Source organism: Tympanuchus pallidicinctus, unplaced genomic scaffold, assembly GCF_026119805.1.
Source record: "Tympanuchus pallidicinctus isolate F22 unplaced genomic scaffold, pur_lepc_1.0 scaffold22, whole genome shotgun sequence".
In the NCBI taxonomy this organism is placed as follows: domain Eukaryota; kingdom Metazoa; phylum Chordata; class Aves; order Galliformes; family Phasianidae; genus Tympanuchus; species Tympanuchus pallidicinctus.
Genome location: NW_026294739.1, coordinates 1,705,006 through 1,721,737, shown reverse-complemented (window position 1 = coordinate 1,721,737; position 16,732 = coordinate 1,705,006). Strand labels below are relative to the sequence as shown.

At 45.5% G+C, this 16,732-nt stretch overlaps 1 protein-coding gene across 1 annotated transcript in view; it reads right to left on the bottom strand.

Annotated features, from left to right (window-relative positions):
- HS6ST1 (heparan sulfate 6-O-sulfotransferase 1) overlaps window positions 1–16,732 on the bottom strand; it is a 168,644-nt gene that overhangs the window by 129,515 nt on the left and 22,397 nt on the right. The window lies entirely within an intron of this gene.

Sequence of the window (16,732 nt, the reverse complement as noted above, 5' to 3'; positions counted from 1 at the left end):
TTTTTAATTGTGTCTGAGTACTCAGGGATCTTTATCTTTGTTTCACATTTTAATTCACTTAAGAAAAATGGTGTGTATTATGACCAAAAGGCGTTAGTAGTAAATTCAGAAGTGTTATGGGGTTACTATTTATAATTACCCTCGTTCTTACAGTAGAACCCAGAGGTTTCAACCAAGATTGGTGTTAAGACAGAGAAGAAAGGCTGCTCCTGGCCCAAAGCACCTCCAGCACCCAATGAAATCAAACCTGATGGCATGAACTCACACTGTCATTTCTAACAACCTGTACTGAGATCACAGAGTCACCACCAGGGATACAAAGGCCACAACAGGCCAAGTTCCCCTGAATAAATCTATAATTCAACATTACTTTTTAAGCACTTAAATATAAGTGACAGACCTGCAATAGATTTCGTTGGCATACAATCATTTGGGTACTTCTGCATTCTGTTCTATGCCTCAAAAACATGCTTTAACTTCTGGCTACACCTGACCTGGTCAGACAGTTGGTCTCTGTAGGTGCCTTCCAACTGAGCTCTTCTAACTGCATAAGGAAAAAAAAATCAGGAAATTGAGGTCAAAAGAACCCTCTGAATTAAGAGAACACTGATTTACAAATACAGCACTACTGCTCAGAAAGTGTATCTGTTGGCTTGAAAGAAAAATAAAAATACGATGCTCTTTATAAAGGTAAAATGTTTGGATTGTGCTTGCAATGATTGCTTTTGGTCAGTAATGAAGTGCAAGGTTAAGTCCCAACATATGTGTGGAAATGACAGCAAACACTGATCTAAGTGCAAAGAAAGCAACTGCAAGAAATGCTTAGAAAAGAGTACAGCGCGCAGCAAAATGCTTGTCAGGGCATTTTTACTGTGCTATTTATATTCATAACATCATCTTCTCTTTTGCCAGACCATACTAAATAAAAAAAGGTAAACAGTTGTTTTGAGTTTCAGCGTAACTGTCATCATCACTGTCTTTGGTATTTCCCTTACATAAATCTGTACTTCCCTGTAATACAAATTGAAAGAAAAAAAGTAGGCTTAACAAAAGTGAAGTGTGTTATCTGAGATCCATTGAATCCTAACCACGTTTGGAAGTCTGTGAACGTAATGGTTTGTAACACCTACCAACACACTCGGCACCTCGCTTTCGCCAGAAGCCACTCGTGCCTCTCAGCCCGTATGCAGTGCAGCAGACTTACAAGCATGTGGCCATAGGCAATTATCAGCCCAACTTATGCCCATTAGGTTGTTCTCTCCCTGGACCAGGGCTGTATGGCAATTCTAAAAATCACAAGTGACTAAGTGCCTGTGGAACCATATGTCTCTCCCATTTCTCTAAAGCCACTCTTTTTACTCTCTATTGCTACAACAAATCGGCTGTTAAAAATTAATGTGGAAAAAGCAGAGTGCTACATTTTAACACAAATTCAAATACGCCAATCGGAATTACTACATCTACCCTGCCACTCTGAAATAACTTTGGAACAGAAACTCTGACAAACTCCTCTGGAAAATTAAATTTCGCAGTCTCTCAAATGAAACAGTAACCTATGATTGGAGGAACTCGAGTGCAAAAGCTGGAAATCAGACTAAATCACTTGGAATCGTGGGTACACAACCATGGCAAAGTCTTTTACTTTCGTACCAGTGCAGTTGTGGAGTTGATACGGCCTTGAAATGGCACATAAGATGATGCAATGTAAGCAACACCCAGCAGGTGCCAATTCATTCTTTGTTCCCAAAGCTATCTTATTTACCTCCAGGTCTGACCTGTAGTAACGATAAGACAGGTACAAGCTATCCTCCATGGGCTGCACCAATTTTCAGTACAGCTTACTGCCAACTCTTGGCTTCTGCACACTGAGAAAACCGTTTGTACCTTGCAAAGAGGCAAATGCAACAAAGCAGTTAATTCTAGAAAGATGAGAAATCATGCAGATCTGAATGTGGCTGTGGTTCACATCAGTTCTACCTTACCCATTTTCCCTCACCTCTTTTATCCCTCTGTTCCATCCTTCTCCAACGAGGATTTCAGATCCTGCTGTTAGTGACTTTTGAAGGGAACGGCAGCAGATGCAGAGCGAACAAATGCTGTACTTTCCTGACGAACAACAGTTGGATGTGTTAATTAGTTGCTTAGATTCAACATTTTTCCAAGCATGCGTAGGAGTCAATGCAGCGGCTCCGTTCCACCATCTGTATCAGTGACCTTGGGCCTAAGAAAGGTGGTCCCACTTGCTGTGGTTAATCTGTCTGTCAGGGCTAAAGTGCTTTATTCTGGTCTAAAATTTCTTTTTTCCTGTCTACTCAGTGCTGCTGCCCTTTCCTATTACTGCGATCAGCACAGCTCCTGTTACAAGCAAACACAACTTCTGCAGACAGCCTGGCTCTGCCTCCACCCCAGAAGGTAGTACAGAAGCCTGCAGAATGATTTGCTTTTTCACACCTTTCTGCCTTACACTGCTCAAGGCCTGGCACGTTCACAACTACGTATGCATTAAGAGATTTCAGAAATGATCACATTAAGGATATAGGCAGCGGGAAAAAGAGGAAGGATGCCATGGAATGAAGGGACTCATTAGGCACTGTGAGGCCTTTTGCCAAATGAACAAAGGTTAAGATAATCCACCTGCCAAAGCCCACACTGAAAGTGACCCTCATTTTTAAGAAGCTTATGTATTTACAACTAACTTACATCTGATCACATTCTACATCTACAGCACAGTTATTCTAATACACATAACATTACATACGCTGTCTTTCTTCTCTAACACAGCAGGAACACTCAGCATATGCTTTTATTTGCAGAGGAATCTTTCTGGGAAATGGAAGGCTCTTCTCCGCGAGGAAATCTGCCTTAATGGACACAGGAGTCGCTTTCTCCCCCCTCTACTCTTCTGTTTCTATTACTCATTAAACGGATAATTTCCTTTTATAAACACTGGAGTCCACATAATACGCACGCATATTTAGATGGATGATTAATGAAATAATAGCTTCCTCGTTTCGCAGTGCCACAGATGAAACCTGACCACAGAGGGCTCCCCGGAGCCACCCCTCCCCAGCAGCCCGGCCGCCTCTCTCCTTTCACGCGCTGCTCAGGCAGCGATGACTTCATCAGAAGCTGCTGATACCAGGTCTAGACGATATAAATCTTTCCCAGCTCCTCTCCAAGGAGATCCAGAGAATATTCCCTCTGCAGATTACCTCAATCATACTGTTTCTTGTGGAAGCTTGCCATGCAGAGATCTCGTCAATGGGGATTCCTCAGAAATCCATTGTGGCTTCCTAAGCATCGTGCTCCAAAGCCCAAGCCAGGAATTTCAGTCAGCCTTGCAATGTCTAGCTTGTTGCAGAGAGAAACAATCAATTGGGTGCTGATATGTCAGGAAGGAAAAATGAAAGAACGGGCAACTTGGCGATGTGGGAAGCACTCATATGGCATGTTTATAAATTGGATAACTCCTAAACCAAAAACAGACGTTCTTACTAGGTTTCAATATTTAGTTAGAAAGGGCAATCGATGTGTCAGAGCACAAACTCTACAAAGCATGCTTTGATTTGCTTTTGAAAATGAACAAAGTTATCACTCACCCCGGTTCCTCACATAGGCGTTCTTTCCAAGCAGGGCACAGTTCTGACAACTGAAATCCAGTCTGGGTTAGGATTTCCCTTTAAACCCCCACCAGAGACCAGGACTGGAGCTCAGAGAAGCAGGCAGGCAGAGGTGCCCAGCAAGGGGGGCTGTGCTGCAGGGTGCACAGCTGCTCTGAGCCACCTCTGCTGGCCACAAGCTTGGAGACACACGCTCTGACCACTGCTCTGCCTTCCCTTTTTGCTGTTTGAAATCAGGCAGGCTTGTTCTCACTTCTGTTCCACCAGTAACCAAAGCTGAACAACAAAGCAGGGACAGGAGGGCAGTGAGTGTTCTTTGTCCTTTCACTGCTGGCATTGAGGCCAGCTGACCTCAGAGAGGAGGAGGATGGATGAGACAAGACGGACTGCAGAGCAGTCAGTGAGCTCCTTTCCCGTGCCCAGGGCTGCAGGAAGGTGCTTAAGGCAAAAATACCTCCAATATAAATCTGATAATCAAATAATTCCTAGCTGAGGTCAAGAGCAATGATATCTCCTGCTGGTAGCAGCAGGGAGCGTGCTATCAAGGTTGCAAACTCATTCCCACCTACCTGAGTCCTCTGAAGGACTCATTCATTGCTCCTATGCAGCTTGAAATGGTGCAGAGTGAGTCTAAGCTCAGACTAATTCAGAAAATTCTCAGGCAGAAAATTCTGGAGTATATGAAGATGGATGATGTAAAACACAAGAAAAACAGAACAGAACAAAGTAATAAACTGCACTGTTTTCCAGCTTAAAAACCTTTTGTACTGCACGCTATCTGAGTTCTTCCCTCTACACCAATTTCTTTTATTTATACATATATACCAAAATAAACCTGCACACACAAGTCTAAATATGTACTTGTTCAATAATGTGAAGTTTGGGAATATAAGACTGAGTACAGCAAGCTGACTGGCTTGTGCAGCAATAGAGATATTGCAAGTTAATACCTCTCAGGTCTGAAGGTTCTTCCAGCACTTCTGTCTTCAAATCCCTTAGCTCTAAATGTGCAGATAGAGCTATGAAGCGAGGGCCTAAAGCTACTGGGTCAGCACCGATATCCTCAGGCACACTGACACCACCCAGCAGGGCCTGCCCCACTCCGTGGGGCCCCAACTTGGGATGACAGCGACCTGCCAGCTTTAGAGGAGGAGCCACCTCATCCCCTGCTTGCAGCAAAGACTCAGCCACAACCTGCAGCTGCTCAACCTGGAAAATCAGAGCCAGCACAAGTGGATTTAGATCACTTCCCCATTTATGCAGTGTGTTTACAGCATCTACATTCAGGAAGAAAACTGACACAACCACCCTTCCTTCCCCAAAGGTCTGTGACAGCAGTAAGTGCAGTGGGCACTGCCAGCCTTATCTTACACCCGTGGAGTCCATCTGGGCAGACTCTGGGGCTAAATCCTCAGCAAAGCATCACAAAAACGACACCTTCAAGACAAGGCTGGGTCATAAAAACTGTGATCTTAAGAAGGATAATAAGTGAGAAAAAATGAATTGTAAATGCAAGGGCATTCCTTCAGGGCACTTCTTGGTTTATGTTGTCCAGTCCTTGCCTTCTCAGTACTGTCTAAATGTTTTGGCTGGCTGCTTAATAGACTCTGGTGAGAGATATCATCAGCCAAACATCTCTGTCTTGTGCACTTTGTGAGCCTGAGGCAACAGACAAAGGGAGCTTCAAGAAAGAAAAAGCAAGCATGTGCTTACCTGAGACATCCCTTCACAGAACACTTTTTTCCCCAGCAGCCCTAGGAGATTTTGCTACTTACTTCCACATATCAGTCATCTTTTTCCCAATGAACCTGCTGGGATGAGTTCATTTTCTGGCCTGTCTGATTCATCAGGCTATGCCCCCTCTGAGATCTACATGTCAACTGTCCACTGTCCAACATCTCAGATCAACACGTCTCTGTCCAAGAGCTACACTCTGCTGAGTTGCTAAAACAGGTTACAGCTGTCTTTCAGTTTCTTGGATGTATTACATCAGAAATCCTGTACCTACCGTGTAGAATATATATATGTATGTCTATACATACTTAAAGATGATTGCAATAATTCCAGGAGAGAAGTGGAAACAGACCATCAAGGTGGTACATTTACTCTCAAGTTCCTGTGTCATCTTCAGGACTAAGTGATGCTGAAGCTCTGACCAACTGCTAGCATAAGCCCTTATTCCCTGGCTGGGGATGTTTCCTTGTTGCCCCAAAGGCAGCTTGCCATTCAGGAAGCCAAAAGTTCTGAAAACTTTCAATGCAAGGAGTGGGAGAGACGTGTAGAACGCACAGCAATATACCATCTTTTTTCCCTTTTACTCCTAACACTTTGAAAAAGAACCCATATTTCCCATTTCCTGGCAATAATCTCATGGCCTATGAAGCTCACGTACAAAAGAGGAGCAGCAGGAAAGCTGCTGCCTTCCCATCCAGGCTACAAGCAGAATGCTGTGCAGAAAGAAGCCACGAGCTGGCTGCCCACCGCAGAGCTCACGGCAGAACTGCAGGCACCCTCACTTGCTCTGACTGCACCCAGAGATGCTTCCTATGGTCAGACTGCTGCTCACAACAGTATTTTGGCCACATCTCTGCCCGGTGCGATGTGACGAGCTGTCCCAGCAGAGCAGAGGGCACGGCTTGCTTGTGGATGCGCAGCGTGCAGCCGCATGCAAGATGAGCTCAGAGAATTATTTTTAGAGACTAATTCTTACACAGAAGCAATATCACCCACTCCACTTTCTCTTCCCTTTCATGCTTCGCTGGCATTAACTCATTTGTTAATAATGTCCATCTGTGATGGTCCATTTTTATATCCATACATTTCATGGCCGATTACAGGCTTTTAGGGAGCTCCCTGCACCTCAGCTCCACACAGTGCAAGCTCTACCTGTACTGCTACGTCACACGCACCCGAAGGAAGCAAAGCTGCGGTATGGGAAAATGGTGTGCGCTGCCTGTGAGCAGAAAGGCCGAGCGGGACCACAGCACAAAAACGCCAAGGCGGGAATGAATGGAAGCTTTGTATAGGGATATCTCAGGGTCTTCACACCCGAGAAGTGCCATTAGTGCATACCTTAGCCCAAATACCAGAAGAGATTACCTATCTGATCAACAGGGATGGACCAACAATAGAAGTCTATTAGCGAGCGGCTCTGAGCAGCTCAGGGCAATTAGCAGCTGACTGATTAGCCTGTCGGGGACAGTCAGACTTTCTCAAATCTCATTTTCAATAAACTGTTAAAAGCCAATACTGCACAGAATGAAAATTCAATTCAGAGTAACGAAAAAAAAAAAAGCTAATTATTCTTCTACAGCATCATTGATCCTTCCCCATCTCCCTTAATGCATAACACTTTTTTCTTGGTTAGATTATTCGTATATAGATTTCCCACAAAGATAATCCGAGGGTAAGAAAAGGAACCAAAAAACAGTTCTACATGCCAAGGTGCACAGAAATTTAAATACTGAACTACAGATAAATAGCTCTCAAATGCTATGGGATCTCTGCAGAAGAGAAACAAGCTCACAGTCAGTAGAAAAAAGACCTTGTTTGGGATGACCTACATCAGCTCCTTTACAGTCCCATGCTGCCAGGAGAAGCCCTCCAGCCCTACCTGCTGTGCCAGTGGCAATGCCATGTGCAAAGAGCAACAGCACGGCCAGAGTGAGGACATTCTGCACTGCACGGGTGTAGGGAAGTGGCAGAAAGAGGCAGCAGCACTGCCCTGCTGCCTGCCATCACCGGGGTGGCTTACAGAGCATTGGGTGGAGGAGGAGAAAAACCAACCAAGACTTCTCCTTCCACACTTCAACATCACACTGTGATCTCTCCCAGCTGCACAGAGGCAGATGTCTGCAGGACCTCATGTAAAAATCAGTGATGCAGGTTAGAGAAATATGTGTGTTTGTTTATCTGAGCTCTTTTCAAATCATCTTCTTTCAGCAGTATTGTTCCAAAGCTGATGTCCAAATAGTTGATCCAAGATAGCAGCAATATGGTATGGGATGAAAACAAATGCCAACGAAATACACAAGCCAGCTGAAGAATCCATGTTGCGTGCCTTAAAGATTCCCTGTAGTTAAAGAGAACCATAAAGCAGAGAGGTAACAGCAGAGGGTGAGCTGTACAACAACCTGCTGCACTTCTAGGTAAGACGCTGGCACTGTGCACCAGGCATAGCAGCGCAAAGTAGGCACTGCCTGGCTCTCCTGGAGGGCTGCAGCTGCACGGGGAAGAGCAGGATGAACACTGAGGGGCAGTCCTGAACCCATCCGGTCTCCAGCTTTCACTGTCTCACCTTCAACACAGTGAAAATTGCTGATTGTTGGCATGCTGAGGGCTAATGCCCTGGTGTTAACTCATCCCAACTGAAAACAACGTGAAAATATGCAGTTAGTCAGAAGAACTACATGAATGAGGAAAGAAACTGACTACAACAGTGCCAGAGATTCAGTGAAGTAAAGTGAGCAATGCAGATTTCTAAAAACTACAACAGGATTCAACAGAGGAGTGCATGACCTGAAAGCTCCGTGGCTTTGTAAACTCATCTGAAGATGTCTGCCCTGGAGATATCTTCTGATGTTGCTGAAACCACAAGAGATCTTCAGAGTCTTTTGGTTGTTTTTTTTGTTTTTTTGTTTTTTTTTTGTTTTTTTTTTTTAGAAAAATCCAGTGAAGAGCAGATAAAAATCATGCAAGTATTTGTTTTTCAAGCTGAAGGCAAAGACCCCAGAGCTGCGTGACTCCTCTCCTGATGCTTTCAACCAATGGACAACTAAACGGGCTGCAGGACAAAATCCTGCCACAACAAACTCCCTGCCAAACACACTTTGCTTCCCAGTTTCTCCAATCTCCAGTCTTCACATCCAGAGAGGAATGCCACAGATGTACAGGCTGATGATCGAGACAAATAAATAGTGAAGGGCCTGGGTTTGGTACACTGTATTGGGAGCCTGGTTTGTGTTGCTGCCAGTTTGAGAGCCCTACAGGCCGTGAGGTCACAGCCAGCCTGGGGAATGGGCAGCCCTAGGGCTGGGGAGGCCCATGGTGGGGCACCAAGGAGATGCTGTCTTCTACTAGGTGGCACCTCACCATCCTGTCCTTGGGCACCACTCTCACTCTTTCCAAGTGAGACAGGACTCACATTCAGTGGTGCAGATTCCTGCCTTACAGCTTCCTCAGTAGAGGGAGAACATGATCATGGAAAGAACTAAAGCCTGCAGTCAGAGCAGCTCCCAGCTCTCCAAGAAGCACCGACTCCTACTGCACGTGTTTGCTTGTAAGCACATATTCTTGGTGTTCTATTTCAGGGGTGCTCACAATGACCTCCTGTTGTTTTTAATCAGAAAAGACAAACTGATTACTTTTGTTTTGGTGATTATTCACCAAATAGAGGAGGACTGCATCAACTTTGGCTCAGCTGAGGCTCGAACAGAATCAGCTCTGCTTGTGCCTGCCAGCAGGATGCAAGCACCAGCTCAGAACGTACTCACCACTCCCTGCTTCCTACCCCATGTGGACCAGCCTTCCGCTCACCAACCCCATTTAGCAAGCACAACAAGCACAGGCACAACCACCTCATGAGCACACGGAGGCATGGCTAGCTCTGGCTTATCAGGGTCCAACCCAGGGCCCCCACATCAGGACACAACTGCACCCACGAACCCAGCAGCACGTACAGACTTGGCAAACTGGGACACCCCCAGAGCTCATCTCCAGCCACAATCCGCAACGCTGTGCCAAAGCTGCAGACCTCCTGCTTCATGCTTCAGAAATGTTTTTAAGATATTTGCTTTATATGAGATAATTATTTCTAAAAGGGAGACTTCTTCCCTCCGGGAAGAGTTTTCTAACAATCTGGTATTTTTTTACTGAGCGCTGCATGTTTTCCAAGTCCACTGGCATTGTTTACTTCCCCTAAAATTATTACCAGGCCCATAGATACGATAGCTGCATGTTTTCATAATGTTTTTCCACATTTCTGTGGGCTGTTTTTCAATCTGTTGGCTCTGAGCGCTCTTTGCTGTCACAGAACACGCAGATCACAGCATCTCCTGCTCCTCAAGCAGACAAGCCAGTCTCACGGAGAGCAACAGGAGCTCTGCCACCAACAGCAACACAGGCAGGATCGAGCACACAACCTCTGTAAGGAGAATAAACAAACATTTTCATTTTCATGTTTGAATCACTTATGCTGTAATAAGAAGAAATAACTTTCTTCTCCTGCTAATAATATTAAAAGAAAAACAAAACTCTGAGTATAATTGCAATTCAGCTGCTGCTTGAAGGAAGGAAAACAAAATTCAATGAAGCTTTCTGTTTCATTTGCTGTTTGCAGTAAAGGTGAATGATCCATCTGTGCCTTCCTACTGCATTTAGGAAAGGTGCCTGATGCTGGCAGAACACCCAGGAAATCCCTCTGTTTGCTGTGGACGTGACTGCCCCAGATCTTAAACATATCACACAGATCCCCTCCACATTTTCCAGGCTGCACGCTGCTGGGCTCCAGTAACACTGAGAGTGCTTCTAAGCAGAGTTAATTTATAACCCCAAATACCATTTCTCACTGCTAAGTTCTGATCCGAAGGGCCATAGCAGTGGCCCAGCAGAAGAGATACCTCTGGTCAGCAGCCCAGAACCTAACAGTGGTTTGATGGGCAAAGGAAATAGCTCAAGGTGGTCAATTCATCTTTCCCTTCACCGGTACCTCTGCAGTTCTGTCTGCACCAGGTCTCTGCCTTTCAGTCTGCAGGAGGCAATCTGCGCTAGTAAGTAACATGCTGAAACAGAAGTGGGGATATTGTCTCCTTGTGTAAGACTCTGGCACCAGGATACCAGACCAAGCACCAACACTGGCCTGATGACCCACCTGCGTGAGCACAGTGGATCCACAGCTTTCACTCCCAGCAGCGCACTGCAGGACAGCTGGTGGGCTCAGGCTCCAGCCCAGCAGGAGGAAAGGTGACGCTGGCTAAGCAGGAGCATCTCACTGCCATGTATGGCAACCAAGAGCTGGTTTTCCTCTGTTTTTCTCTTTGGAAGCTGTTCCAGTGGCACACACAAACAAGCAAAGTGCTTAAGAGAAGGCAGAGAACCAAGCGACCTGTGAAATAGCCCTGTTTGAACCCAACTTCCACAGGCACTCGGCTGTTTCAGAAAAGCAGACTTCTCTTTTACACGAGCAGCAGACAGGACGATCTGTGAACAAGCAATGAATGAGAAGAAAGGAAGAAAACAAATTCTCCTCTGCCTTCGATGCTGCACAGTGGCTGATGAGGCATTTTCCTATTACTGCCCCATAACAACCTAGAGCAATGCAGGACCTTTCACTGCATCTAGGATGGGATGGAAGTGGTTTAGAATGCAGGAAGGTGTCAACTTTGCCTTTTCCCAGCTTATTCTGCAACCTATCAGAGAACAAACAGTGGTAACACAGATGGGCTTTTCTGAATCATGACTTCACAGATCACCACTGCAGATGTCCCTGTCCCAGGAGGGCACATTACATATGCAACTGCTTAACAAGACTGAAAGGATAAGCTCCAGGTAAAGCACAGCCTCACCTGTTCGTGCCACAAGCAGACCCCGCATCCAAGCCCCAGGTACAGCTCTCCTTGCAGCCCTGTCAGGCATGTTTGAGGCTGTGGTTCTTTTCAGAGCGTAGAGCTGCTGATCAGAAAGGCTGCTGCTTCGGAACCAAAACATCCACGCGTTGAGTAATTTCTTATAATATAAGTGGCAGGGAGCCAGCCGGGATTTTTCTGAATCAATGCATGTCTCCTTTATAAACTCAGTTCTCTTTGTAAAACACTGAGAAAAAACAGGAAGCACCTTCTAGAGCTGCCTTCAGCCCATTATTTTTCGCTTCCAAGAGAAAGCCATTCCCAGTCTGGTGAGGAATGCTGGACTGCAGCGCAGCAGCAGCAAATGATCTTCCACAACACACAATTTGTCATCGAGTTTTTAGATCAGCTAGCAGAAGAGAACTCGATTTTCTTTAGAATGCCCGCATTCCTTCCTGTCCCAGGGAATACTTAACAGTCCTCTGGTGCCACTACGTTAAGGACTCATGCACGGTACGTTAGCTTAATAACTCTGTCTTTGGGATACAAGATGGCATGTCATATTCAATCTACCACAGAAACCGCTCCAGTCAGGTGGAAACAGTCATTGATGGCAGTGTTGGTTTGTAAAATGATTGCACTATTTCACTGTGTCTCATTTGACTGCTTTATCGAACACTGGGTTTTCCACTAAGTAGTCTGGACTCAGTTATCTACACAAAGAAGAATGGCTACGCACAGATAAGGAAAGGCAAAGAGCAGGAATCCTACAGCACACATCCAGGCTTCAGTCCCTGTTTGTATCTCCTGTGCAGACAGGACTGAAGGTTTTATTTTTGCTTTCTTTCCTCTCTTTATCCCCTTGCCCACTGCTTCAAAAGGCCACTCCTGGTGAGGCCGTTCCTTGCACACCCCTGTCTGGAAGGTAGGCAGCGATGGGGGCTGGGACACAAGGCGTGCAGGACAAGGCACTGATGTGCCAGCCTGAGGTTCACACCCCACGTCTAAGCTCTGAACTAAATTACTTTTGCATTTTTCATGAGTTTCGTAACTGTTTTTCAGGGTTCCACAATCAAGGTCTTACAGAAGTATTCTCACACCAGCATCAGCAGTAGCTTTACAAGGCTATGTATGTAGTGCACCTTCCACTTGGTCAGTTTTGTCACCAAGAGGAATCACGGCAGTCCCATCTCTCCCACAGCCTTGCTTCTCCATCAAACTCCCTCCTCCTGACTTCCTCCAACCTCCTGCAGTGCTTCTCTCCACGAAGCGAAATTAAGCATGAAGACACGACAGATACAGGAGAATAAGCCATGCTGGGCAGTGCTGCTGTAACGTGCAGACAACATCAAAATTAAAACCAAAATCTTTGTCCAGTGCACGCTCCGGGTATAACGCAGCACCTCCCCAAAACAGTCGCTCCAAGTGATCATTTGAGTTCTGCTCAGCGGGCGAATGCAGCACACCAACTCCTCCCTGTTGAAAATGGAAATCAGAGGGCTAATAGTGAAGGAATTTTCTAGCGCACAGCTTGGCAACTTGTCAAGGAATACATCTATTGTGTGTTCAGGGTAATTTTATCAAATTAGCCTTACTTCACCATTTCCTCTTTCCCTACTTGTGTAATTACAAACATCACATGGTAGACATTAAAACTTTCTTTTAGAGTAAATTCAAAGCAAAACCAACCCAACCACTGAAAATTCCACACATCACTGTTAAAACCTCAACCTCTCCAAAAATATTATTACGAACACTATTTTTACCATCTCGATGGGTTTACCCCCTCCCCCAGTCTGGCATAACTCTGCTCTCAGATTGCAAATCTGACTCATATATTTCTTTTTACAATAAGATCTGCCGATTCAAAGCAAAATCTTTATGCTTAAATGGAGTTGCCTATCCACTGACAGGGTCGGTACAGAGCTCACACGTAAGTCCTTACAAGAGAAGACTGCAGACTATTTAGAAGACTATTTAGCTGCAGAATAAGCAAACAAACACAGAAGCCTGCAAGACCCCACATGAGTTGTTAAGAGGTGTGCCTGCCTCTGTGCCATCTGTGAGGTGTACTTAAGAGGTCTGCCTGCCTCTGTGGGATAAGAGCAGCAAGGAGTTTACTTGAAGACAGGGTACCTGTACACTCCAATTGCTCTCCATTCTTTTCTGTTTTGCTTTTGTTTTCATTTCCTATGTATGCTGTAAGAGCTGGAAAATATCTCATATGGAACTGATAATGGACCCTACTGGAATTCAAGTATTTACCACAGGGGAATCAGTCATGCCGTTCCTTTTCCTGCCAGCAATCACATGTTCCCAGCACAGATAGCATTATCACGTATGAGCAAGGCCACGTATCCTTGCTGCTCCTTCTTGGCAAGTATGAATCTTTGAGCTGTAACAGCTATCCAAACGCACACTCACAATCCACTGAAATCACCCAGCCCTCTAAGCCAGCCCCCTAATTTAAGAGGCACGCTCACACTCATGCATGTGCAATAATATCTGCAGCACTTCAGTCTCATTCAGTACTACTGCACATCATGTAAAACACTACCACCTATAAGGACTGAGGCTGCAAAGCCAACTTCTATTAGTTCCAGTTCTGACCGAGGCTCTCCATGGAAGTGTTCCGACTGCTTGCACTGCTGGCATCGCCCAGCCTGACGCCTGGCTGTGCCTGTTGGTCATCCCATCCCAGCAGAAGCTGCCATGCCAAGCCAGCACACCCGGGGGTCCTCACAGAGAGAAATGGTGTATCAGTGACTATTGCTTTCAGCATGGAACAAGAACTGGTGGAAAGTGCAAACCAATTTAATTTAACAGGAGGGATTCACATCACGGCACGCAGTTGTCCATTAACAGAACAAACCCCTGTCCCCCTCCCTTCTCCAGTTGGCAATTGCAGCAAATCTTCCATGAAAATACATTTCCTGTAATGTTCTGGTCATGGTCGGCAAGAGCTGCAACCCATTTCCATAAAGCCACCATGTGGAAAATTGCCTTGGCTGTTAAAATGGACTAATGCAAAGGGTGTTTTTTTCTTTTTTTTTTTTCTTTTTACATGTTGAAGGCATCAATCCTTTTCAAAAAACTCCAGTTTTCAGAATATTAACAGGTCACCTCCCAGCAATAAGGCTGAACCCTTGAACTACAAAGATGGCAAATCAAAGAGCTTTAAAGAAAAGAAAAAAAACAAAAACCCAACCCTTCAAGTCTTTACAGACTGTTTACAGTGCAAATCTATTGAGAAGAAAAGGCTAAAGGAACCTCGCAACAGCAACACTTCTCTCAGCAGAGTATAATGCATGTGCTGCAATGCTAAGTCACAGACTTCCACGGGGTTAGTTTGTTCCCCAAAAGGTAAACCCTGAGAGCAGAGCCTCTTCCTGCCCAAGGAGCTGGGGAGCTTTGCAGTGTTGTTTTCAGCCTTTGGAAAGGCCCTTGAGCTTCAGGGTAGTACAAGACAAGGGGCCAACAGATCACCTGACCTGGAGAAACTCACAGCAGAGTTGTGGAAATGATTGTGTCTCAGGTTAACGATGTTTCTCTTCTTGGAAATCTTGGAAACAGGAAATTCCTCACAGATAGGAGAAGGGGGAATGGTTGATAGGACAAGGAGGAATGGTTTTAAAGTGAGACAGGGAGGTTTGGGTTGAATATGAAGAGGAAGTTTTTCACCCAGAGGGTGGTGAGGCACTGGCACAGGCTGCCCAAGGAGGCTGTGGATGCCCCATCCCTGCAGGCATTCAAGGCCAGGCTGGATGTGGCTCTGGGCAGCCTGGGCTGCTGGTTGGTGACCTGCACACAGCAGGGGTTGGAACTGGATGAGCGCTGTGCTCCTGTGCAACCCAGGCCGTTCTGTGATTCTATGATAAGGCGTCAGGGGCACTAACTGGTCTTCATGATGATTTTCCATTTCCAGGATTTCCAAGAAGTTCTGTATGCTCAAAACAAAAAACCTGCCACCTCTGGACACCCACTGCTAATAATACATGCAGCGGAAGCTCGAGTGCTTCTCAAAATCAGGCCAAAGGTATCTCAAGCTGGGCATTACATTACAGATGTATTAAAAACGTAAGATTTAAGGCTTATGTCAGAAGCCCAAGGCTTCACAAAACTAGAATAGAACAGAAAATAGGTCCTAGCAATCTTTAAACCCCAGGTGACACTCCATCAATAGCTCAATTTTGGATTACTCAACAAGAAGGAAAGTTCATTGTAAAAGTTAAGAATGAGTCATCAAAGAAAAAAGAGAACAGATTTATATGGAGAAAAATACTTAAGATTCAAATAAGCAATAGACCACTGAAAAACAGATACTTGTGAGCACACAAATGCTTTAAAACAAACATTTTTGTGATTCAGTCCTTGACTACTAAATTCTCCTGGCTGTGACTCCCAAGCACAAAGCTGTCGAAAGCAGTATGTCTAGAATTACAACTAAGAGATTTCCAATTTTTCCCTTGCTTGCCCAAGGAAGAAATGAAGAAGTATCTCAACTGCATCTACATGTACAAAAAGACTACGGTACCTCCTTCTTTCTTTTGAAAAATCATTGATTTTATTTTCTGGAAAAAGGATTCCATCATATGATGGTGTTTTTTCGTTCTCGAGATGCAGCAAGGGAAGGAAACACGAGGAAAGAAACACGTGCATCCCTCAGAGCACCCTGAATCCATGCGCACCAAACACAACCAGGTGGGCACAGGGCTTTGTGCACCATTCCAGTGCGGCTAAAAGACGTCACATCTTTCTGAGGAGACGCTGTTAGAAGGGAGCAGAAGGAAATCTACACCACTCTGATTTCTTTCTGCATCATCTTGGATTTCTGTTTGTCACACTGCACAAAACTCTGGCATGTGCAGGGTCGGCGAGCAGCTGAAGTACCTCTAAAAGAGAAGCCCAACCTTTCCTGCTCAGCTGTGCTTCCTGCAACCACCCCGTCACCGTCTCCCTGATTTATGATTCCCACTCTGCCACTATGATTCAAAGCATGACAGCCCGTTTGCATTCCTGCTCGGGCTGATTAGTTTTCTGCCCTTCCTCTGGCTTCAGAGAACCCCTGCAGCAGACAGGCCCACTGGACAAAGATCTGTGCCATGAGCAGGAAGCTGCCTTGCAGTGAGAGCTGTGACTCACCCAATGCACTGCCACAGCATCACCGAGCCGAGGGCACAAGCAGCCCACGGCTGGCTGCATCTTCACCCCGACTACAAGCAGCCTAAACTCCTTTCCTTCTCTATTTAGACATGTAAACCCACATCAGAAGACACTTATAGACTCAGGCCCCAATGGCCTGCAAAACGAAGCCAGCTGTGGGCAGGCTAAGTCTGGCAAGCTGCAGGCTGCTCCAGAGAGGGCTTCTCATGATGCTGGCAGGTAACACAGGACATCCAAGTAACACCCTGCTCAGAAAGTACCCTCTTAGAACACGAGAAACTGGAGTTTAACAAGGTCCTGGCATACCTGTGGATGAGAATACCCTCAGTAACTACAAGCAGGTCCAGCCTGAAGACTAATATTTATATTTTCTGAATGACAGCTATG